The sequence below is a fragment of the Vidua chalybeata genome, chromosome 2 (assembly GCF_026979565.1).
Source record: "Vidua chalybeata isolate OUT-0048 chromosome 2, bVidCha1 merged haplotype, whole genome shotgun sequence".
NCBI classification, from domain to species: domain Eukaryota; kingdom Metazoa; phylum Chordata; class Aves; order Passeriformes; family Viduidae; genus Vidua; species Vidua chalybeata.
In genome coordinates this window covers 33,442,590-33,466,060 of record NC_071531.1, presented here as the reverse complement: position 1 = coordinate 33,466,060, position 23,471 = coordinate 33,442,590, and the positions used below count along the sequence as shown (strand labels likewise).

At 39.0% G+C, this 23,471-nt stretch overlaps 1 protein-coding gene and 1 long non-coding RNA gene across 4 annotated transcripts in view; one reads left to right on the top strand and one right to left on the bottom strand.

Moving 5' to 3' along the window:
- Positions 1 to 6,435: 6,435 nt before the first annotated feature.
- On the bottom strand, positions 6,436 to 22,125 carry LOC128784031 (uncharacterized). 2 transcript variants are annotated; one of them, XR_008429338.1, is made up of 5 exons: positions 21,531 to 22,125; positions 16,141 to 16,223; positions 8,746 to 8,818; positions 7,026 to 7,101; positions 6,436 to 6,932 (listed from the first exon to the last, which is right to left on the bottom strand). It is a non-coding gene; the product is annotated as an uncharacterized LOC128784031 (long non-coding RNA). The 2 variants fall into 2 exon arrangements; XR_008429339.1 differs by having other exon boundaries at positions 21,965 to 22,041.
- A 356-nt stretch (positions 22,126 to 22,481) lies between these two features.
- PPP2R3B (protein phosphatase 2 regulatory subunit B''beta) overlaps positions 22,482 to 23,471 on the top strand; it is a 44,388-nt gene continuing 43,398 nt past the window's right edge. Inside the window, exon 1 of one of the 2 annotated variants that reach the window (XM_053934650.1) lies at positions 22,482 to 22,627. The gene's annotated coding sequence lies outside the window, so the exon portion shown is untranslated. Of the gene's footprint in view, positions 22,628 to 23,063; positions 23,085 to 23,471 lie in introns of those variants that run through there. The other variant, XM_053934651.1, reaches the window with a different exon arrangement.

Here is a 23,471-nt window from a genome sequence, read left to right as displayed (position 1 = left end):
CCTTTCATCTTGTAGTTTATCGATGTGCTAGAAATCCCATGTGATACTAAATGTCCAGTTTGCATTCAACATGCATATACCAACAATATATCCAGTTTTACTTCTTGTCCTTATACATTATGTTACAATTTTCACAGATAGTTTATTTAAATGTCCTAATGTTATCCCTAAGAAGCACTATCATTCTGGCAGCTGGCCTGTGGTAAGTACATTTCTCTCTCTCTCAGGATTTTTCATAGAGGTGCACAGAGAGAAACAAAGAGAAACCAGTTTCTATTTCTGCTCCATGTTTTTCTTATGTGGAATGTGTGTGGAGAATTGTTTACCTGGGGTGATTGCTTGATTGGATTCTGGTGAGAATTGTTTGAGCCTGAGGGCCAATCAAATCTACTTGTGTCTAGACTCTCAAGAGAAGGTCATAAGTTGTGAGTTAGTTAGATATGGTAGTTAGAACAAGTAGGTTTGTAGTTTTAGTATCTTCCTTTATATAGTATATTAATGTATTATAGCATAGTTATAATAAAGAAATCATTCAACCTTCTGAACTGGAGTTGGACATCATCATTTCTTCCCACTGGGTTCACCTGCATTTTACAATACTGGCCTTTGCAAGAGAAGGTAAGATTCTGATCCGAAAAATTACAAAGAGCTGTTAAGATCAAATTCACACTCTTCAGCTGATGCAAGGTGTGCATTTAATTAGCACATCTTTACCTCTGCCAAATTTAAATTATTGCATCTCTTGTTGATACAGGAAAAATGCCTAGCACTTACACCCTTAACCTATAACTGCTTTAAAGATGAAGGGCTTGGAGTTGTCTGGCTGATCTCAACTTTATTCAGTTTAATTCTCATGTTCTCTAAACAGTATTTTCCCACTCTACTGCAGCTTTCTCCTCAAACATTTCTTCAGTCTTCTTGCCTTGTGTCACTGAATTCTCTAAGCCTTTATTTTGTATTTGATTTAATTTTTGTCCCTTAAATCTCTCTCTAAATACTTAATTGCTTTTTAAGTTTCCCAGATAACATCCAGAGACATTCAACCATTAATGGCCTTGCTTCCAGCTACTGACCAGCCATATAAATCTGTTCACACACCACAACTCTCTTCATGAAAATTGGGTTCAACTCTGTCCTAAACTTCAATACAAAATCTGTTTGAAATCTGCTGATTTAAACCAGTGTGCCACAAAAAACCACAGTTGTCAATGCAAACCACCCACCTTCATGACCCTAATGTTTTGACACATTTGAATCTGTCAGGAAGTGCAAAACAAATGAATTTCATTTGTAGCTGGGAGACAAATAAAATTCTTTTGGGTGGGGCTTGTCCCATAAACGAATTCCATTAGATTCAGCATTGCCTTTCATCTGGCACCACATCCATTCATCTTTTGGTCAGAAACAGGAAGAGGAGGCTGCTGCTTCTGCCATCCTTGATTCAGACCACATGAACCCCAGCTCAAAGAGGCACAAGTTGGCTTGAGGCTGGAATTTGGTCCACAGGAGCTGACAAAATTACTTTTTTCTCTGCTTGAGATCAAACTACTTGCATAGAAGTGTAGCAGAAAGAAGGACTGTAGGAAAACACAACTAAACTGCTTGTACATGTTGTCCTCTGCTATGTTCTACAGTCTATCATGTTCTTATTTCTCTCCTTCATAACAGTCTAAGTGGAGAAAAAGAAGATAAACATTTAGCTAACATGTGAGATCATCTCAATGATTTATTATTGGGACCTTGTGTTTATTTGTTTACAGCTGTTGCAAGAGAATTCCTTTCATTAAAGTATCACCTGGGTATGACTTCCAACAGAAAATATATTAACTGGAATTAAGTATGAAGACTACCGAGTATGCAGAGCTGTGCCATAGAAATGTATTGTTATCTGATCACCTCCTGCATGTTACCCCGTATTTTTAAAGTTTAAATGAGCATCTGAAAGAGGAAATTGAGGGTATAAGACTGAGAGGAAAAATATTAAAAAAACAAAGTATCAAATAATCCCTGTTGAAGATATTTCTAAACAAAAAGATAACTGGAGAAATGAAGCCCCATATATGACTCAGAATTAATTGCACTTGATTATTTATTAAATATATGTGCATTTCTATGAGCATGAAGAGAAAAGTGTTTCCAGCAAGGGAGGAAGACTGATTGAATGACACATAAGCACCATTAGCCACAGCCCTTGGGGACCCAAACCAAACAGACCATTGCTCATATAAGAAGAAGAAGGTAAATAGGGTAGAAAATGTAAAAGTTTGACAAACTACAGGACTACAGTCTGATACTGCAGAGGATAATAAGCAACAGCAAAAAAGGACAGTAAATGATGTCAGTGGTAGAGAAATCAGCTGTGTTACAGGCAGAGGTACATAGTTCTGGAAATTTCTTGTTTTGAAATGAACAGTGAACTGTTTTTGCTGAACCAGTGGCTATCAGCTCTGGAGTAGGGTTTCTTTTACAGGCAGTCAATATTTCTGAACTGGGTTTCAACTGAGGGTCTTGGCAAAAACCAGTGTGGATAATGTAGGCAGACCCATTCTGGGTGTGTTTGTGGAAGCACCGGTATACACATACCACCCAAATTTCCCAAATCTTTCAGGCCCAGGTCGACATTGTAGGAATCCAATGTGTGCCATGTTTGCATTTCAAACACCGATCATGTGTATCCTGCCCCCTTCTCCAGCAAATGCAATCCACAGGAAAAGATGATACCAACAGAGCTGTATTCTTGCAATACAGCACACTAGTGTTAGGGCTTTTTAGGGCTTCTCTGCCTCTTATACGTTCAAGAAAGTCTTGAGTCTATCAGTGTAAAACCCTGTTTGGAGTTCAAAAGAGGGAAAAAGGAGGTTTGGTATGGTATTTGCTATGTGCAATGTATGTGTGAGAAAGAAAATATAGTCAATTTCTACCACATTTAAGGGTAAGGACTGCGGCATCTTTAATTTTACTCCTCCCTCTATCACCTCTATAAAAGCAAGGCTGCTTTTAAATGTGTTATTTTTTTTGGCTGTTTTTTCTTCATTTTCCATGAACTATTCCTCTGGCATTCTCTCTATCACAAAAATCAATAGATACTAATATCATTACATGATATTAGGGGGTGTTAGGGATGTTAGCTTTGCAATAACTTCTGGACACATAAACATGCAGTTTTTAATTTTTCATGTATCTTTATCCAACTCTTTCTCCCTTTGCTCTCTTACATACCTCCCAGGGGCCTCATGGTAAGACCAGACAGTGCTGAGATGCCATAATGCACATCTTTGTTTTATGTGAATCAAGTGGTCATGAAAAAGTTTTCTCTCCATACAAATATAAAATTACCTTTGCTAAATATTACATTCACTTGTACAAGGCCTAGGAATAACAAAACTTGCTCCTCTGCTTGTGAGACAGATATACATAACACTTCTACTCAAAATTCAACAACTAAACCCACTGTGACAGTAAGTTTTGCCACATGAAAAATGGACTTCTTGTTTCATGGTATCTTTTTGGACTGCACTTCACATGCATTGCATTACAGGGAACAGTTATGTTGTAAGAATATTGTAATACTCCCTTTTATAGCTATATTATGAAATAGTGTAGAAGGAAAGGAAAATGCTTTTTCAATAGACCACCAAGACAGTATTGCACTTTGAGAGAATAAATAGTCCAGACCGATGCAGCATTCAAAAATCATTCCTCTGCACAATCATGGGTTTTATTTAGACATTCAGAGCAAGGAATATTCTGCTGTAAGAAATATAAATACCACTAGTTACTGGGAAAGAAGTCTTTTATTAATGTTTTTAAGACAGTTTTATGTGTCTCCAACATATCATTGACCTGATTTGCCACAAATACATTGCTGTTTCAACTATCTTGAAAACAGTAACAAAACCCAACAAAATGGTCAGTCAGTAATGAAGATACACATGTTACTGCCTCACAAGTAGCTCAAGGCTGAAATTTCTAATAAAAGAGAAAAAAATTAAAGCACTAGATTGGAATTGCTCATTTTAATGCTGCCTAACCCATCACAAATAATACAAAAATTCTCTTGTGATTTTGAAATTACTACATATTTTAAGTGAATGAAAGAGGTGATGAAACATTACAAGGAAAAAGAGAGGCAGGCACATGCCTTTTTATATGATAGGAGAGTATTTGTACTATGTCATTATCATTTAAGAGGAAAGAGAGGTATTTATCTGATGCATCGGATTTGATAAGGAAAAAAGAGGTGATTCCTCCTTCAGTGAATAGAAAACATAGATATATACAGATTTTTATTAACTTACAGCTACAAATATACTGCATATCTTCTAATAGCTAGTGATGCAGTTTATAAGCTTCACTTCAGAAAAAGCAAATCTAACATCCCCAGTAAATGTTCAGGAATTTTGTAGTGCTGGCGACATAATGTATCTCGACAAATGTGACCTAGAGGCATGGCAGATACAGTATGTGCACAGCCTCTGGCATGTGCAGGTGCCAAAGAGGAAAAGAAGCAAGAAAATCCTTTCCCTTTAGCACATTAACATCATTCCCATTTCCCGAAAGACAGGATAAGTACATACACCAGCTCCTACAATGCAGGGGAACAAAAAGGGTTCTTTAGCTGTAGCAGTAATGGGAGACTTGCTATGTTTTTCTTTGCTTCAGGATTTGGAAGAGCTGTCTTGCAACTGAGGTCAAGATCATAAATGAGGTTAATACAAGTCTCCAAGTGTTAAATGAAGACTCCTGGAAAATGGAGAAGGATTTTCTCATACTCTTCCAAAATAAAATTCACCTGTGAGGCCTTTAGAGACTCTAGTGCTTCTTCAATATGGCTACAAGTATTTAATCTTGTTTCTACAGAATGAAGAGGAACAGGTAGAGGTAACATACACAGATCCTTTACCTCTCAAGTTATTTAGAACAGATGAATTTGACGTTTCCTTATTCATCTTAAGAGGAGTTGTCTAAGGAGTTCAATATTCACAGTTATGTATTTTTAAGCAAAACACTTAAAATTATATCAGTAGCATACATGCTGATGGGTATTTTATGTTCTGTTTATATAAAAGCCCATTCAAGTAACTGTGTTTCAGCCTTTGGGAATGGCAAGAAGGGAGGCTTTACTTGATGAACTGCACAGAGTTACCATTGAGGAGTCCCTGCACACATCTCTAGCAATATAATTTTCATGTTCTTTCTTCATCAGACAGCAGCATGGTCATTAGAGAATACAAGAAAGAGTTTTCCAAAGCTTAATAGGCTTCTGCCTTCTACATCTATCAGTACCTTGCCCACAAGTACAAGCTTTTGTACTTGACTATGGACCCACCAGTATGGGTTTGATCTACTTTAGGTTTTCTAGTTTTTTCCACTTCTCAGGTCCAAAGAGGATGCTTTCAAAGTCCTATCCTGTACACCATCTCCTGGAGTTCAAAATTCAGAGTTTTCAGCTGGTGCCTAATTTTACCCTTTCACTTTCCCCATTCAGAACCTCTCTTCCCATTAAGCAAGGATGACAAGTCCATCATCATGCATATGTATTATCCTCAGCTGAATTCTGTCTTTGGCAATCAGACTGTGGTAAATAAAAGGTATGGCCTAAAGAGGATTCTGCTTTGGTTCTTATTTGCTTGTAAAGCAGAAAAGAAAAAAAGGGATGATTCTTCTCTTTTTGTAAGAGATGGGTATCAAAAGAAATAATTTAGTGTTGAAATTCTGTATCTACCGATCTGGTATCTTTTCTAAAACAGACTGTTCTGCAATGCACTCATGTAACCCAATTATATGATTAGTTTTATCTTTTTATGTGCATTTCTTTCTTCCCAATGGCAAACTAATCATTAGACTGTGCATTTGTGCAAAGCAACCTCTTGGACAAATTCTACTTGAGAGCTTTACCAAATTATAGTTGTATTTTAATAAGCCCATGATCCAACAGACAACAAAGTAAACAGGAAAAGCTCTGCTGGAGCCAGACTCTCTCTGGGCTTTTCAGCTGTTTCTGCATGTAAAATTATTAGTACATGTTTATATATTCATGCATGGGGGAGAACAAGTTCAGATTTAACTGTCAATATGTATATGTGCATACCACAGTACCCAATTTGTTGTTATTAAAAAAAACTAATAAACAAGGCTTTGTGAGTTTACTTTTCATTAGAAAAACTCAATAAACACAAGTGCTGACTTTCTCCTGATCTGCTCTCAGTATGTAATCTCAACATAACTTATTCTACCCAGTGAAAACGTTCTCTGTTTATCAGTTTAAAATTGATCCCTCTTTTCTTGTTTACTGTTGCAATAATGGGTTTGCAGCTGAAAGAAAAGAGGTTTATTCTTATAAATAAAAGAAACACAGTCATATTCATGTTAACATATTTCCCTGGTATTGTAAAGTTACAAAAATGGAGAAACAGGAAGGGGGTTGCCAATTTCTGTTAAATAGATGAAACAAGTCCACGAAGTATGGTTTCCCAGTTCTGGCAGCTTCTGCCTGTTTTTATTCCACTTATATTTTACTGAGTATAATTGTCTTCTACTATGCCTCTCTGTCTTGGTAAAGCAATATCCTCCTGGTCAAATCATTAGGTATTGCTGAAGTCATTGGTATCTCAAAGTATTCAAATCTCATTTAGACTCTGATCCAAAATATAATGAGATAACTGATGCATTCCTCTTACCAGAGTATGATCACATCACAATCACCTGGGCAGGCTCTTTTTCCACCAGGCATTCTGTAATGCTCTACATCATTTGCAGTGAACTCAACTGTTCAGAAATCGTGGTGTTGACATGTGGCTAAGAAATTCCTTTATGCCCAAGGAGTGTACAACTGCATACTGCTGGCTAAGGCAATTAAAGACCCTTAAAGATGACTCTTCCAGCAATATGAAGGGGAGCTGGAATGGTTCCTTTGGTCAGCATATCCTGGCCTGCAAAACCAACAGTATCTGTAAGCTGCTAAAGTTGAAATCTTCAGAGGAAAAACAGATTTGTATCACATGTAATAAAAAATTTTCACCTACTCAAGTGAGTTCCAAGTGTCCTTCTCCAAAAATATCTCTTCTACTCTTTGTGGACTTTTCTAAATATCTGGCTTATCTAAATTCACCACAGATAAAACAAAAGCAGATTAAAGAATTGCATTAGAAAGGGTAGTCCTGGCCTCTTAAGTATTGATGCTTATTTTATGGGAGTCCAGCAGAGGTCATGTGAGGGAAAGTGACTTCTTTTTGTACTTTTATCACTCCATTCTCTCCCTTCTCCAGGAGCAACATAGTCTCAGAGGACAAAGACTAGAGTTGGAGTAGCTCTAAGGAGCCTGGCTCATCCCCTGGGCTGTAGTCCATGATGTAGAATGTTCAAAAGCAGATGTAGAATGTTCAAAAGCAGATGTAGAATGTTCAAAAGCAATTGAACAAGCAACTTGTCTCTAATGATGCCCAGAACCTTGGGGACAGGCAGTTCCATCCAGACATGGTGGTCTAGTAAAGCACTTGTCTCCTGCTCCCCCTGTGTAACCTTTTCCACATGGTGAAAAACAGTAGGACTGAGCAGAGCTTACCACCCTACCCAATGGGAGCTGCTGACTATTGAATGCCTAATATCACAACCCTAACACTGTGTGGAAAAGAATTTTGATACTTAAAAATTCTTCCCAAAGGTATTCGATTAAGTAGGTCAGTCTCTTGCCTAGTCAACACAGCTCCTTCACTTTACTACAGAGCAGCCATTAGGCTGCAGTTTCAAGCAGTGTTTTCCCATTTAAATTATCTATCTGCATTAAGGTAACAAATAAATACATCTGGCCTTTTACATCATTGGTTTGGCCTTGCACATACAAGTTGGTACGCAGCCTCAACTCTCACTGAGAAAACCTGAGCTGAAGATCTCCAGCATTTATCTTAAAACATCTCGCAAATCATGCTTAGAGTCTTCGTAAAACCCTTTTCCTCCTTTGTTGCCTACATCTTCCAACCTATCTGTTTTTAAAGTGATACTTCTGAGGGGAAGTGAAGGTTTGCTGATACATCTTGCTTCTGGCCAACTGCCACTTTACTACATAACTTCTATTTTGCTGCATTCTCCAGCAGTCCATAAAAGTCAGTTAAAAAAGGAAACTCCTCTCTACAGTCCAGGTGGTTGACATTGGTTTTAGTTCTCTTTCCCATATCTTAGGATTTAATAATCAAATTTCTACAGAAGATCTATCCAACAGAACTTGATGCCCAAAAAATGAGGTTTTTGTTTATTTTGAAAAATCAAGTGCATTTTATGTTTACTTTTCTATTATTTTCATATAATACCTTTTCATTTGAATAATCTTGGTTTCATTTTCTGTACTATATATATTCTTTTGTTCCCATCACCCAAGTAACTGTTTAATGGTTAGCTACAAATTAGCGCTTGTTTGATCTCAGGTGTCATTCTGCCTAAAGAATTAGTGGTGCTTTTGATAATATATACTCCAAAGGTATATTGTTTTGAACAACTCTTTTGACCTACTTGTTTTCCATAATGTTTGAGGTTTCTGTCAATGTGATTTCTCTTTATCATTTTTCTTCCCTTCCCTTTACCAGAGGCTGATTTTCTTCTAACAACCTATATCAATTCAGTAAAACTCCCTTTATTTTTTAATTTTCGTAGGTTATTGAAGTCCCCAGATTCCAAAAACATTAATTTTACATTTTGTCAAATAGGAGGAAGTTCAGTAGATTCAAACAGAACTAGACTGAATAATCTTACCTATGTAATGTCCTTTTTCCTTCACTTTGAAAAATTCAGCAACTGTAGATGAAATTCTTGTTCCTATGACAGGCTGAAATGAAAATTAGAGTAAGCTTTATTTCATTAGATATAAAATATAAAACTCTCTGTCACTTTAAAAAAAATTATTCATATCACATTATATAAGTAACATGCAGACAGTCCTGATCTATCTAGTAGGCATTTTATTTTACAAAGACCCCAATCTTGCAATCCAATCTGAACAGAAGAGCCCTTTCACTTCCACTGAAAGCCAGTGAATCTATTAGGCACTAGGCTTATAGAGGTGTTCTGGCACTTTAAAATGCAGACTGGCTCATAACAAAATCTTAAAAAAAATGTACAGAAACACTCCAGCTAATTTCTGTGTCTAAAACATAGCCTGTTATGTTTTAGATGAAACAGGGCAAAAAAAACTGAAACATAATTTTGGTTTACATTAAAAAAAAAACCCAGAGATTGAAATTTTTCTCCCATGGAACAAGAAAAGGATAATTTAGAGAATGTTCAGAGAATGGACATTTGTTTTTAAAGACCTTTGAATTTGTGAGAAAACAACTCATCTCTCTGAACTCTGTCATGTGTTCTGAGATGTGGTGGGTAATGCATCGTTTCCAGTTCCAAACAATACCAACTGCAGGTGCTCACAAAGAGGTAAAAGGCTTCATTTTGCATCTGCACGTACAATCCTTGCACCACTAAAGAACCAAGGCTGGGCTTGCTAAGTTCAGATTTTTAAAAGGAGACTATTTTGTTGAAGAGCAGAATAGCTTCATAGTCAATACAGTATGCTGTTAATCATAGAATCATAGAATGGCTTGGGTTGAAAGGGACCTGAAAGACCATCTTGCTCCAAACCCCCTACCACGGGCAGGGGACACCCTTTACTAGACCAGGTTACTCAGAGCTCCATCCAACCTGGCCTTGAACACTTCCCCAGATAGGGCATTCACAACTTAATAATTATACAGTATTACAAATACACCAAAAAGGCAATTATCAGATTTGAATTATTACACTGAGTTTGAAGATTTTCTTTCCAGGTCATTTCTCAGAGATGACTGCATTTGTCTTCAAGAGTAACAACATTTTCAAATTACTTTTTATAGAATATGATAAAACCTTCACCAAGTTTTAGCCAACCCTGGAGAAAACCCAAGCTCAGAACTGGTGGTTGTAATATGAATGAAAGGGTCCTTAGAATTAAAATATATTTGAATGTTTGGCTATATATGACACCATCTATTCTAACTAGAAAGACCATAAATGGTTATGTAATGATAAATTTTTAAAAATTATCCCTTACCAAATACAGAAAGGTTTCTGTAAATATCATAATGACTTTTTCTTGGACAGAATAAATATTTAGGAAATGACTGCAAACTAAACTAAGAAGTACAGACATAGAATAAGAACTCCTGAGATATCTCAAGCTGATTTTATAAATCACTCTGTAATTCACAGAGTGAGCTTAAGAAGTTGATAAATTAGCATTCCAGGATCTCACTGGAAATCTCCTTTCCTCTACCATTATCTTCAGCATTAGCTCAAAGGCCTTCATCAAGACCTCCTGCCCTGCAGACACAGTGCAGTGATCCCAGTCGTGCAGCTGAGAACTGAGCAAGCGCAGCAGCTCTTGGCTAAATCACTGCCTGTATCTGTAATTGTTCGTGTTTCACAGATGCCCACACTGGGCAAGATATGGCTTATTTCATAAGTGCTTGGTATCTACACTAAAACAAATAAAGACAAACTTCAAAATAAAGAGAAAATTATGCATCTTTATGGCATAACACCATCACACTTTCACAATGATTTTGAACATTTATCATTTAAAATTAGGAGTTAAGGAGGGAAAAGGGCAGAAATTGTTATCACAAACTGTCTTAGAGAGACAACTGATTACAAATGTTTGAGAAGTCTTTCTAAACAAGACAATTTTATCCATACAAATTGTCGTAACTAGATATTCATTACCTCTCCCCACCACTGATGAACAAGCTAAAACTGCAATGGTTAAGGCTGTGAAAGATTGACCATTCCACGTTCATATGGACTTTTACTGTCTCTTTTGAGAGAATGTTACCGTCTCTGATTGAGAATGTTTTCTGATTTATAATTAAAAAAAAAAAAAAGTTTTTTTAAAGTTTAAAAAAAAATGCTTGACAAATATTTCATTGTCCCTATACAGCTCACTGCTGCCACTTGTTTGGAAAAATGAAAGGTAAGTTGAAAAATGCACCTTTTCCATTTTCATCTCTAATTGAATTCTCTCTTGACCCCCTTATTCCCCATGGCTGTATTTCAGGTTTTGATGATAAGAAAAAGAATTTTGTATTTGGATAATACAATTTTCTCACTTGCCTTCAGCGACCTTCAGCTCAATTTCCTCTCCCCAGAGACACTGTATATTATAGAATTGAATCAAATTCCTTATTCATAGAAAAAAAGTTCCAATTTAATCTGAATATTCAGCATTTTACACTGGTCAGGGTGATGGATGGCAAATTGAAATGCTTTTGGTTCAGGTAATCAAATGGTGGAATTCAGACTTGTATTGAAAAAAATAATGAAGTCTATTCAATATTCTCATAAGGTGCAAAAAATGCACATTACATGGTAGAACTGGGGTTTTTTCTTGTTATCTAACCAATAACATTTCCACCGCAAAAAGCATAGTAAAACATTAAGAATTTATGAAGGTTAGAAGATGTGAAAAGCAGCCACCTTTGGGGGGAAATGCAGGCATTGTAGTAAGAGTGCTCAAATGAATGAGTACAAAACTGGGGGAAAAACAGACCTGTTCTCAGTATGTACCTGCAATGTTCAATTGTGGATTACTGAAGTCTTTTAATATGTCTTAAATGCTTTTTGAGAAAGAAACACAGTCCTTTTAATCACTTCAAGTTGTTTGATATACTAAACCACTGCAATGCTTCATTTCCATCCCTTAAAGTTTTGTCAAATAATGTCATCAGGTATCTCATTTTTTTCCAAGGACTATCGTTTAATTTTGGAAAATCCTCTTGCTACTTGTGAATTTCAACCCCAAAACAACAATTTATTTGAACAACACTGGCTTGGCACCACACTATTGATGAAACTTACTTGGACATTTGGGCTTGGACAAGATGTCTCCAGGAAAACAAGTGTATAAAGACACTGCATAAATTTAGTTTGGTTTAAAAATTTCACCAATAGTTACTTTCCTCCCTTCTAGAGGTGCATGGAATTACACTGTTTGGTTTTCAAATACTGCATACCAGTTATTTCTTTACTAGTTATTTGGAGTATTTAAGCCACAAGGAATGCCTAACTATAGGCACCACTAACACTTAATCAAAAATGTGATGCAGCAACCTAAATGTTAAGGCATTGTGTTAAAAATAAGTCCTAGGCTGCCCTTACTGACTGTACCAGAGTTTGTACCTCCTCTATGTTTCTGCTCTCACCTCACACATACGAACCTGGTGCACAGGCATTACCCAGGACAGCAGGATGAGGGGAACTCCTGATCAGAGAAACTTACCCATACCTGGCAGACACACCTTCAGAACTGGGGAAGAACATTTTTCATCAATTCTCCTTCCTCCACACCACAAATAAGCAGTGCTCAGACTGCTTCTTCCCCTGGGGAAAGAGAGCTCTGCATGATGCTGGGCATGCTCACAGGGAATTTATGTTCTCTAAGTAACCTTGCCTTATCAGCTTGTGCAGCTTCACAGCCACAGGGTAAAGATGGAGTGTGAGGCAAGTGGAAAAAGTATGCACAGAAGCACTCTGAGGAGCAGGATGAGTGCTCAGACTATCAAGGATAATGGCTTTTTTAGAAATACTTACAAGTTAAAGCTCTTAATGCTGAACTAACTCTTAAATTAAGAGATATTGGCAAGAAATGGTGAATGCTAGCAAGAACCTGTGACCCACCAGCAGTTGCAAAGAGCTAAACCTAAGAAGACACAAAATATATTCATTTCAGCCAAGCCCCAGATTTAAAAGAAAAAAAAAATACATTTCTTCAACCTTTCCCATAAGAGAAATTTAGGAACCAAACATTACATGCACCACCATATGGCGTAAGGGTGGTTCTGCAATGGAGGTCACTAATAGGTACACTGATGAACAAGAAAATAAGAGCCCAACTACTATTCCCAGGTCCCTTACATCTTCAGGACTTGCAGGAATATAAATAACTAAAATGCACTATTTTATAGGTAAAAGTGAATACATACCAAATAGATGCACAGTTTGGAGTGTGTTATATAATCAGAAACACAAAAATTAATTTAAGATGTCATAGAAGAGGATTTAAGCATGTGATTTTCAAGTAATTCAAGTAGAAGCTTGTCCTTTGTCTTGAACAGGATGGAAAACAAGTGCATAGTTCTGACAAATCTATTATTTCAAGGTCCAGAACTAAGGACATTTACGGCATGCGTTTATTTCTGCTGAGTTATTTGGTCTTTATAAGGTCTTTTGTGAACACCTCTATGGGAATATTAGAAGTGTAAGACACATGTGACAGCATTTTTTACCACAAAGTAAAAAGGAAAATTGGAAAAATATTTTAATTTTGTTGAAAAGTTGTATTCCAATCTTGTTCCTTCCAGAAGAGTTCTTAGTCCTTGCAGAAGGGCTAAGTACTGAGTCAGGACAGTCAAGCTATATGAGGAAGTGCTTAAAAGTCAGGAAACTGCAGCATTGAAATACTAATACAAGCTAGTTTCATGTTACCATGGGGACTATTCCCAAAGGCCATATTAGCCTATGGCCACTAAGCCCCATGGGAGAACTTTCACAACCAAGGGATACCAACAGGCTCTTCTGGAGGGCAGTTCAGATCAGGAAACCAGCTCCAGCCCAGAGGAGTCTGCATCACCCAGATAAATTTAGCCACTGTGAATACTCTTCATACATTCAAATTACATTCTTTAACTGCAATTATTTTGCCCAGTATCATGTGGAACATTATGCAAGCTTTGTCTTCTTCCAGTGTGTACTTTTCTCATTTCCATAATAGTCCCATATTGGATCTATACCTTGGCAGTTGCTGACTGCTGTCACATTCACTTTCTTTTTTCAGCTGGTAGAATTAAAAGGTAAATGTTAATTGCAGGGACTATTTCTCTAACCTTGTCTCTGGGACAGAATATTTAATCGGGAACAGTATCGTTCATCACAGCTGCAGCCTATTTGATAAATGCTTGTTAAAAGCCAGACTCCCTGTCTGCTGGATATGCTGCCTCACTGAGGACTGGGGGAGTAAAGCAGCTCAAGATAGCTATCGTTAGTGCCCCTCCAGTGCTCCTTTCAGACCAAAGGACAAACATGGTTGTGACAGTGTTCTAAATACTCTGGCCCAGCGCTCACGAGGCTTTTGTTCTTCGTCTGTGTGCTAACCCCAGTGAGCCCGGAGAGGAGCAGAGGTTCCCATGTTAGCTGGCACAGCACGTGTGAGCTGCTGATCCGCTCTGAATGTACGCCAGCTTGGGTAGCAATTTAATAAAGCAGCTGAAGCTAATGCCATTTTTTGGCACCACATAAAAGAGTTTGTTGTAGGGTCACATATATGCATATAAAGGGTCATGTACCAGCAAATTTTCAGGAAATAGTAGACATGCACATTATTAGACTGAATTGCTGTCTGGCTCCAATATCTAAAATATGTAGCCAACTCTTAACCCTACGTCTCAGCATTCTGATGCACTTAAATCAGAAAAACATGTAGGGTTTCTGTGTCTTAAGTGAAGTTTCTAGAGTAGGAGAAGAATATCAAGAAAGTAGCACCAGATTCTATACAAAAATACTCAAAGAGCAATACTGCTGGAATTAGTGCCACTACTGACACTAATTTTGATTAATAAATGCTTTTCAAAATCTGAGATTGCCTCTAAAACCTTGATTTTAAATAAATTAATCTGGGGCTCATTTTTTAATGAGGATTTTTGAACCAATAATTTTGTATTTCCAATACTTTCTTTGCAACTACAAGGACTCCTTTTAACATGCACATTTAATAGAAGATAACATTATTACATAATCATGGGACTCTGGAGCTTTATAAGAAAAACACTAAATCTTATTAAACTTGTGATAAAATTATTGGTGTTGGCAACCTTGCAGACATATGCCTAGAGCTGCACAGTGTTTTCCTCCTCTAACTACTGTAACTAAAAGGACTTTAATGAGAGCAAAAGAATGTGGCTCTGTCTGCCCCAGAATCTTTTGGAATTTTCACTTTTCCCTAATGAAAATGAAAACAAATACTTTTCTTTTTTTTTTCCTGTAAGCTTTTACGGACATCTGAACTGACTTTCGTAATGAAAAAGGATTAAGCAAACTCAGGAAAATTATAAATGTGGTTTGTATTAGTGTACTAATTAGCTCATAAATTTAGAAATAGTTAATCTTTTAGTTTTGCTGAATGAAAATAGAGGTCAAATCACAGATCAGATCTTATAAATGGAGTAATGCAGCAGTGAATTAAATCCCCCAGAGCATAGGTGTCTGATCTCATAATATTATGAAAACTGGAACTCTTGTTACTGACGTTGAAGAGCACAAGGTGAATTTAGCCAAAGTTGTAAAATACTACTCAAGCAGACAGATACTTAGCAAATAATAATAAAAACACTGTGATTTATTAGGTGTGTACTTCTCATTGTATTGTAATCCAACAACTAACTATATTAATTATTTTTAGTTCCGTGAGCTAATTAGAGCAGTGGTAGCTGGCAAAATTCTGTGGTTTACTGCAGCTTCTATTTATTGCATGTATTTATGTATATGGATATTCAAAAGACCCTGCCCTATAAATATTCATGTTATTACAGAAACAATTGTGGATACCAAGTAATAAAAATATACTTGTCCAGTACACAATTTACATTTCTTTAGAACTGCCAAAGTAGAAAAAGAGTAGAGGCGCTGTTTTACGCTGCCTGATTGATAATCTGATGAAGACTGCTCTGATGAAACAAATAAAAGTAGATTCTATCCCAAAACAAGTTTAGGTCTCAGTTCTTCAGACTGGGTCCTAGCCAGGTGATGGAGATGCAAGAGCTGAGCACCTGGGCATGGTAGCAGACAAGTAGCTGGCAGACATTACAAGCTGCTGGATACAAGAGCTCAGAGTCTTCTCTCCCCTTTAATGATTGCACCAGGACAAGGTTAGAAGAGAACTGGGCTCAGTAACACTCAACGTGGAGAATGAATGGACTCCCATTCTCACACCCCATAAACATCCTCATGCACACCTTGTTAAACACCACCCCAGAGACTGCATTTCAAGCAGTTTTCCATAAACTCCATGTGACCTGGATACAATTCTAGATAAAACCATCGGATAAAATACAGCACTAGAAGTATGTGAACCTGGGATTAGAAGATCAGGGTGACTTAATGCAGAACCAGCCTTCACATCTGGACTGCTGTAAACATCACTCAGTCCAAGGCCCCTGTGGAAAAAAACCAACACACCAACAGTAATTCAGTAAAATGTATAAGAACTGCTCATTGCTAGAGCCCTACAGTGAAATGCAGTAGGAATTAATCTAAACACATGATGGCAAACAACTGCTGAATCAATTTTCTTCTTTGGCTTGTAGTGCACCTGCTCTTACAGAATCAACATTTTATACTCTTTTTTTTTCTTGCAGAGATGTAATATTCCTGCATTAAACCAACTGCTCAGGTAAGGAGAGAGCCAGGGACAAGGCCTTATTCTAACTACATGGTGCATGTGATAAGGAGGAAACACAATGTGTCTGCAAGTACAGAATGTTTAAATGTCTCTACTCACAACGAAAGCTGGCAGGTTACAAAAGAATTTGTAATTATATATCTTATTTGCTCTTAAGGAGTTGTGCACCAGCACAACCAGACTCTGTATTACTGCAGTATTCTACCTCAAGGTGGTAGGAGACAGAAAATTCAAGCCTCACATCACAATATTAGGCTCTTTGGAGAGCATTGCTGGCTGCCAAACATGTGCACCAAGTCAGCATTGCTGACATATTTTTGCCTGCTTACGATGCTACTTCTGGAGGCCATATGACCTACAGTTCGCCATTCCAGGTCTATTTTTGGTAAGTTGCTGCAAGAAAGGATGGAATGGTATGGTTAGCTGGTATGGGTACATAGTTCAATGGATTACCAGTTACTACCATTTTCTTAATATTAATCTTCATTTCTTAATATTTATCTTCATTCATCAGCATAAGGCATGCAAAACCCTCTTAGTTTCCCCCCACATTAGTACCAGGACTAGGAATCTGAGGGACAGTATCCTTCACTTGATGGAAAGCAACATTTACACTCCCCTGAAGTGTCTCTGACTGCATACCATAAGCAGGTTTACAAGGAACATCACCTTGGCAGCACTACCTCAATGAACCCATCTGGCCAAAATTTTCAATAACAACAACTTAAATAAAAGTGGCTGGTTTGTCAGAGACATTCAGCACGCCTGCTTCCAACTAAGTTAGCACATCAGGAAATCGAAACACAGTTATTTTAGTGTCTATATATAGGTTAGAACTGGACTTCACATGCCTAAATTTCAAAGTTGTGAAATATGTCAGCAAAAGGATTATAAAATAATTATAAAAGCAAAAGCCTAATCAAAATGTGATATTGTCCTTAAAGCAGCATTCAAAAGAGGTACTGTAGTTCTCTTCCCTGAGTGACAGGCTATCATAGTTTAACATCAACCAAATACTACACAGCTGTTCACTCACTCCCCCACCAGCAGGATCATGGAGAGAATTGGAAAGGTAAAAGTGAGAAAACTCATGGGTTGGGATAAACACAGTTTAAGAGGAAAGGCAAAAGCTATGCACACAAGTAAAACAAAACAGTGAAATTAATTCACTGCTTCTATGGGCAGGCAGATGTTCAGTCACATCCAGGAGAGTAGGACTCCATCATACAGAATAGTGACATGAAAAGAATCATGACTCCAAACATCCCCCTCTTCTTCCTTCTTCCCCCTCTTTATATACTGATCATGATGTCATATAGTCAGGAATATCCCTTTGGTCTGTTTGGGTCAGCTGACCTGGCTCACAATGTCCCATGCATCCATAGTCTGCTCATCAGCCTGGCAGTAGGAAAAGCAGAAAAGGCTTTGGTTCTGCATAAGCCCTGCTCAGCAATGAGAAAAACATTTCTCCATTACCAACCCCATGTTCAACAGAAATGCAAAGCAAGCCCATACCACCCCTGTGAAGAAAGTTAACCCTACCCCAGATAAACCAGGACAAAGACACATTAAACACTCCAGAATAAGGACTCTGAAAGATCCTGCAGTGAACTGTATTTTTATCTCAGGCACATGTTTCCCTCATCCTGCCACTCTGTTTAAGGATGATGACTGCTTTTGAGACGGGATGAGAGTATATCTGACACAGCCCTGTGCAAGCAAGTAAATACAATTCTCCAAACACATGTATCCTATCTAACTTTAGACTTCTAAAATGTGGTTATGTATACCTCAAATACTAATTGAGATTCTTATTAAGTAGTGGAGAGGAATACATTTAAGTCATGTTACAGCTGATCTAGGTTAGATGTCTACCTCTGGGTAACATTTATCAGGCCTTAGAAATGTTGCTTTAGCACAGAGAGATTGGAGACATCTCTTTATTACCTGTATGTCTAAGTTGTACAGACCCAAGGTTATCAGAAAGAAGCCCAGCTCTCACTGCAAAATGCTGATTAGGAATAGAAACATTCCTTATGAACACCACTGCCCTGTGCCACTGTACACAGTAACAAATAAAGGCAAAGGAAGACTATGATATTTAGCCAGGAACATATATTGACAGTACTGCTAACATCACACTTGCTGAGTCAATACTAGTGAAGCAAGATCAGAAAAGAGCTGTAGGCAACAGAGCCAACAAGAGCTGGATGTGGCTCTTCAGTTTGTGCACTAGGGTTAGTACCTCCACACACAGCATGGAGGGAGGTACTGTGCCACACAGGTACACCAGTATGGTGTACTAACTCCACTGCACTGGGCTGTTAGGCCCAAGCACTCCTGTTATTAATTGTCTCGAGTTACATCAATACACCACTCTGTTGCACTTATTAAACAAGTGCCTCACCTAAAGCATAGTCTGTATCTTTTACAGCACTAAGTGTGATCCCATCACTAAACTTTCAGTTATCAGTTGGATATTGCATGCTCAGTACTTTAATATTTAATAATTATTCAGTGGATTTTTAAAGGAGACCATCCTTAAACCAGATGGATACATTTCATAAAAATGGTAAGACACTAGAACAGATTTTTGTTTTCCATACATTGAAAGCAACGTAAAAAAGGTTCAGCTTCTGTACTCACCATGTCAAGCAAGAACAAGGAAATAGCAGCCAAAAAGAATTTCAATTTTCAATTCTCAGTGGAAGATCTGAACAAAGAGGTTCAATTTAGGTATTTCTCCACTTTTGGCCAAGTTTTAGCCTCTGTATCTCTACAAACACACACCTCTACCAGTAGATACACCCCTACCAGTAGATACTACATGGGACATTGTGAGCCAGGACACTAGGGGTGTCTAGATGAATCAGTAGACCTGATTCATCTAGACACAAGTTCAAAACATCTGCCTCAATTACCAGTTCTGGTACAATCTGGTGAGGATGCCCAAAGTGTTTTCCTCTGAACAGAAGGCAGATGGAATTGATTCCTCTCTCACACCACTATTATCTGTGACACAGTCTAATGAAGTCAGAGCTAAAATTGCGTTGAATCTACACTAGCATGCATGAGAGAACACTATGACTCTGCGCATCTCTCAGAGGGTTTTTTCATTTCTTTTTTTCTTATTTCTCATGTTCCTCTGGGAGATCTCATTGCCAGTTTCAACAAAGGGCATCATCTCTTTGCAGATGATATCCAACTCTACAACTCTGTCAAGTCAGTCTCTGATCCCCTTCTTCCCAGCTGTCTTCAACATGTCAATCAACAGATGGCTACACCATCACTAAGGAATGCTTCAAAGGCATTCAAAATGTTTTAAAAGTCCTCTTTGTTCCATGTCTCTTGCTCTGTTATCAGTCTTCTTAATTCAGCCCTTCAGTTCTCCGCCAAAAATCTTACTGCTATCCATAACACAGGGTTTTAAATTTCTTTTCTCTACTTAAAAGCTACTTCCATATTATATACAGATTTATTCATACTTTGACATCTGCTTCCGCTGTGTTATGTTGAATGTTTTACTCCAGTTTAAAAAATGCCATTTTGTACACTGTGGCCTCCCAAAAACATATTTTCTAATTTCACCAACCAATGGGCAGGAAACAGAATACTACCCTACTTCAAAAGTGGAGACTCCCTCAAGAACTTTCAATGTCTTCTTAAGTGCAGAATCTCATTTTGAGACTTGTGAAAATATATTTCAGTGTCTACAGCTGGAAGCTAAAGCCTTCTGATATACTTAGAGTAATACTGGGTTTTGCCAGATGACTGTTATTATCAAAATATCATTCTGGTATTACCTAAATGTAATTGTGTTGGACTGTACCAGATTTCTCTCACAGCATCTTGGCTTTTGATTCTCCTCAGGCCTTTCTTATCTCTGTATCTTCTCTACAAGCTTCCAAAAATGAGAAAACAAGCCCATCCTTCACTTACCCTATTTTACTCTTACTTGCATTTTCAAGCCTTCTCTTCAAACCACTGTATCATCTTTGGTTCGGTACAGCCCCATTTCCACAGCATTAACGTTCCAACAATTTGTAATAATAACCTGCCATAAATCTGGAGTGTCTCTGCTGGTAAAGGAATTGGCAGAATGTAAAATGGATTAACAGAAGTGAAGTGTAGCCACATGAGGAAAAGTAAGCCCAGTGGAAATAGGGAATCTGATGTAAAAATACCAATAAGTCATTGATAGAAAAAATACCAAAGGAAAAAAGTATATGGGCCAATGGACAACCACCTAAACTCCACTGATAAGTGCACCCAGGGAACCTCAAAGGGGTGCCCCTGAAAGCTGACAACCACAAAATCCCAGTGTATGTTTTCCAGTACAAAAAAGGGACTGCAAACAGATTGGCACACATCATTCTCTTAGTAAGAGGATTATCCTTCTATCTGTTACTGCTTCCACCTCCTGTGTCATCCTATCATTTGCAATCCTGTAACACTAGTGGTAACCATAGCCACTGTGTAGAAAGAGCATTTAATGTTCTCCTTTTAACAGCATTTAGCAGATGGAACCAGCTCGCTTTCACGGAACCACAGAATGGGCAAATTGTGTGGAAGAGATTACAGTGGGTCATCTGATCCAACATCTCTGCTCAGGCAGGGTCATTCTAAAGCACATGGCACAGAAGTGCATCCAGATGCTTCTTGTACATCTTTCATGAGGGAGACTCTACAGTCTGGGCAATCTGGGCAATCTGTTCCAGTGTGGTCACCTGCACATTAAAGACATTTTTTCTCATATTCAGGTGGAGTTTCCTGTGCATCAGTTTCTGGCCCTTGCCTCATGTGCTAGTGGTTGGCACCACCAAGAACTGTCTGGACCCATCTCCTCAGCACCCCCTCTTTGGATATTAATACACATCAATAAGTTCCTCTCCTAATCATGTCTTCTCGAGGCTGAACAGGCCCAGCTCCCTCTGCCTTTCCACTTAACAGAGATGCTTCTTTCTCCTTATTCTCTTGGTCACCCTCTGCTGGACCCTCTCCAGAAGCTTCACATCTCTTGGGCTGGGGAGCCCAGAATTGGACACTCGAGATGGGACCTCACCAGGGCTGAGCAGAGGGGCAGGATCACCTCCCTCGACCTGCTGGGAATGCTCTTTATGGATACCACTGGCCTTGTCCCCAAGGACACATTGCTGGCTCAGGGACAGCTTGTTGTCCACCAGGACCCCCAGGTCCTTCTCCACAGAGCAGGTCAGCCCCAGCCTGTGCTGGTGGCAGGGTTATTCCTCCCCAGGTGCAGGGCTCTGCATTTGCCTTTGAATTCCAGGCAGTTCTTGTCTGACCCTTTTTTCAAGCTGTCGAGGTCTTTCTGAAGGGCTGCACTATCGGCCACTCCTCCCGGCTTTGTGTCATCAGCAAACTTGTGGAGCGAGACACTCTGCCCCTTCATCTTTAACTTTGCCAGCTCCTCTCAGAGAGCCAGTGAGGAGCAGCCCGTGAGACGCCGAGACTTTGTCAGAGCTCTAAGCTGCGCACCGGCGGCGGCGGCAGCGCGGTGGCTCGGGCAGGGCAGGGCAGGGCAGGGCAGGGCAGGGCAGGGCAGGGCAGAGCAGGGCAGGGCAGAGCAGAGCAGGGCAGAGCAGGGCAGGGCAGAGCAGGGCAGAGCAGGGCAGAGCAGGGCAGAGCATCGCCGCGCCGGCCCGGCGGCCCCTCCGTCGCCATGGCGACCGGCGGCCGCGTCCCGCGGGGCGGAAGGGCCGCGCTCTCGCGAGATGGCGGCGGCCGGGCTGGGCCGGGCCGGGCCGGAAGGAGGTGCGCATTTGAAGACGGCGGCGGCGGGAAGGGGCGGTGGCGGAGGCGGAACGGGGCAGGTGAGTGTGGCTGTCTCGTGCTGTGGAGTCACGTCGCTCCTGAGCCGCTGCTGCGCCGCTGCTGCGCCGCTGCTGCACGACGAAGTGCGGGGCTCGCCCGAGGGGAGCGAGCCTGTGGCTGCAGCGCCGGCTCCCCGTGCCCGGGGCGCGCCGGGCTGGCCCTTCCCCAGGACCGTTTCTTTCCAGGCGAATGGCGCTTGAGGATGGCTGAGTGCAGCCGCCAGCGCCGTGAAGTTGTTGAGCTTAAAATACTAGGGAAACGAGTTTGCCTTCACTTTCAGAAACACAATAACTGAACTGAAAAGTCACAGCGGTTTGGAAAATTTAGGTGGTGCAGTGTTAAAAGGCTTCTAGTTCTGCCGCGGGATGAGGATGAGCTTTAGGTTTTAGTAGGATGTTCGCTTGCTAGGTGTTACTCGTTTCCAAATTGAAGTGCTTGTTTTAAAGCTTGTTCGGCCAAGTATTTGTATATAGAATCATTTAGGTTGGAAGAGACATCTAAATCATCAGTCATATATCTTTTATCATATGATTTTACGCATATAGATCAAATTCTGTGAAGGGCTTTAAAAAAACCCACAAAAGTGAGGAAGCATAGATTTTAATTTGAACTATACCAAATCGTTAAGTAATTGGATGCCGAAAATCTTTATGGTAACTTTGGTTCTGTTCTCAGTGTTTCATTCCAGTCCTCTCTCTCTAACACCAAAAAAAAAAAAAAAAAAAAAAAACCAAAACCAAAAAAAAAACCTACGAAAAAAACACCAAAAACCTGTTTGTTTCAGGTGAGTAACTGAACCTGAAATCACACTGTCGCAATTCTTGAGTTACATTGGATTTTACATTAGTTTTGAAAAACTGCAAAAGTGTGTCAAGTAGGAGGTTTTTAAAATACCAAATTACGAAGCTTTGGGGATCCCTCACATGGGGGGATGCAAGATTTTAAGTCCCTGTCACAACCTCAGAATGGAAATTGACTATTCAGTCTTAGTTCTAAATCTCTGGACTGAAAGACTTGCTAATTAAATCTTACTTGTTCTATCACCAGGATTTAGCATGAGCTGCTTAGATATTTACTTCTTAGTATGTTCAATTTTAAGTATTTTGAAGTCTTATTTTTCATAATACATATGTTTTTAACACATATTCTAAGAGGATATTTGTCATATTTG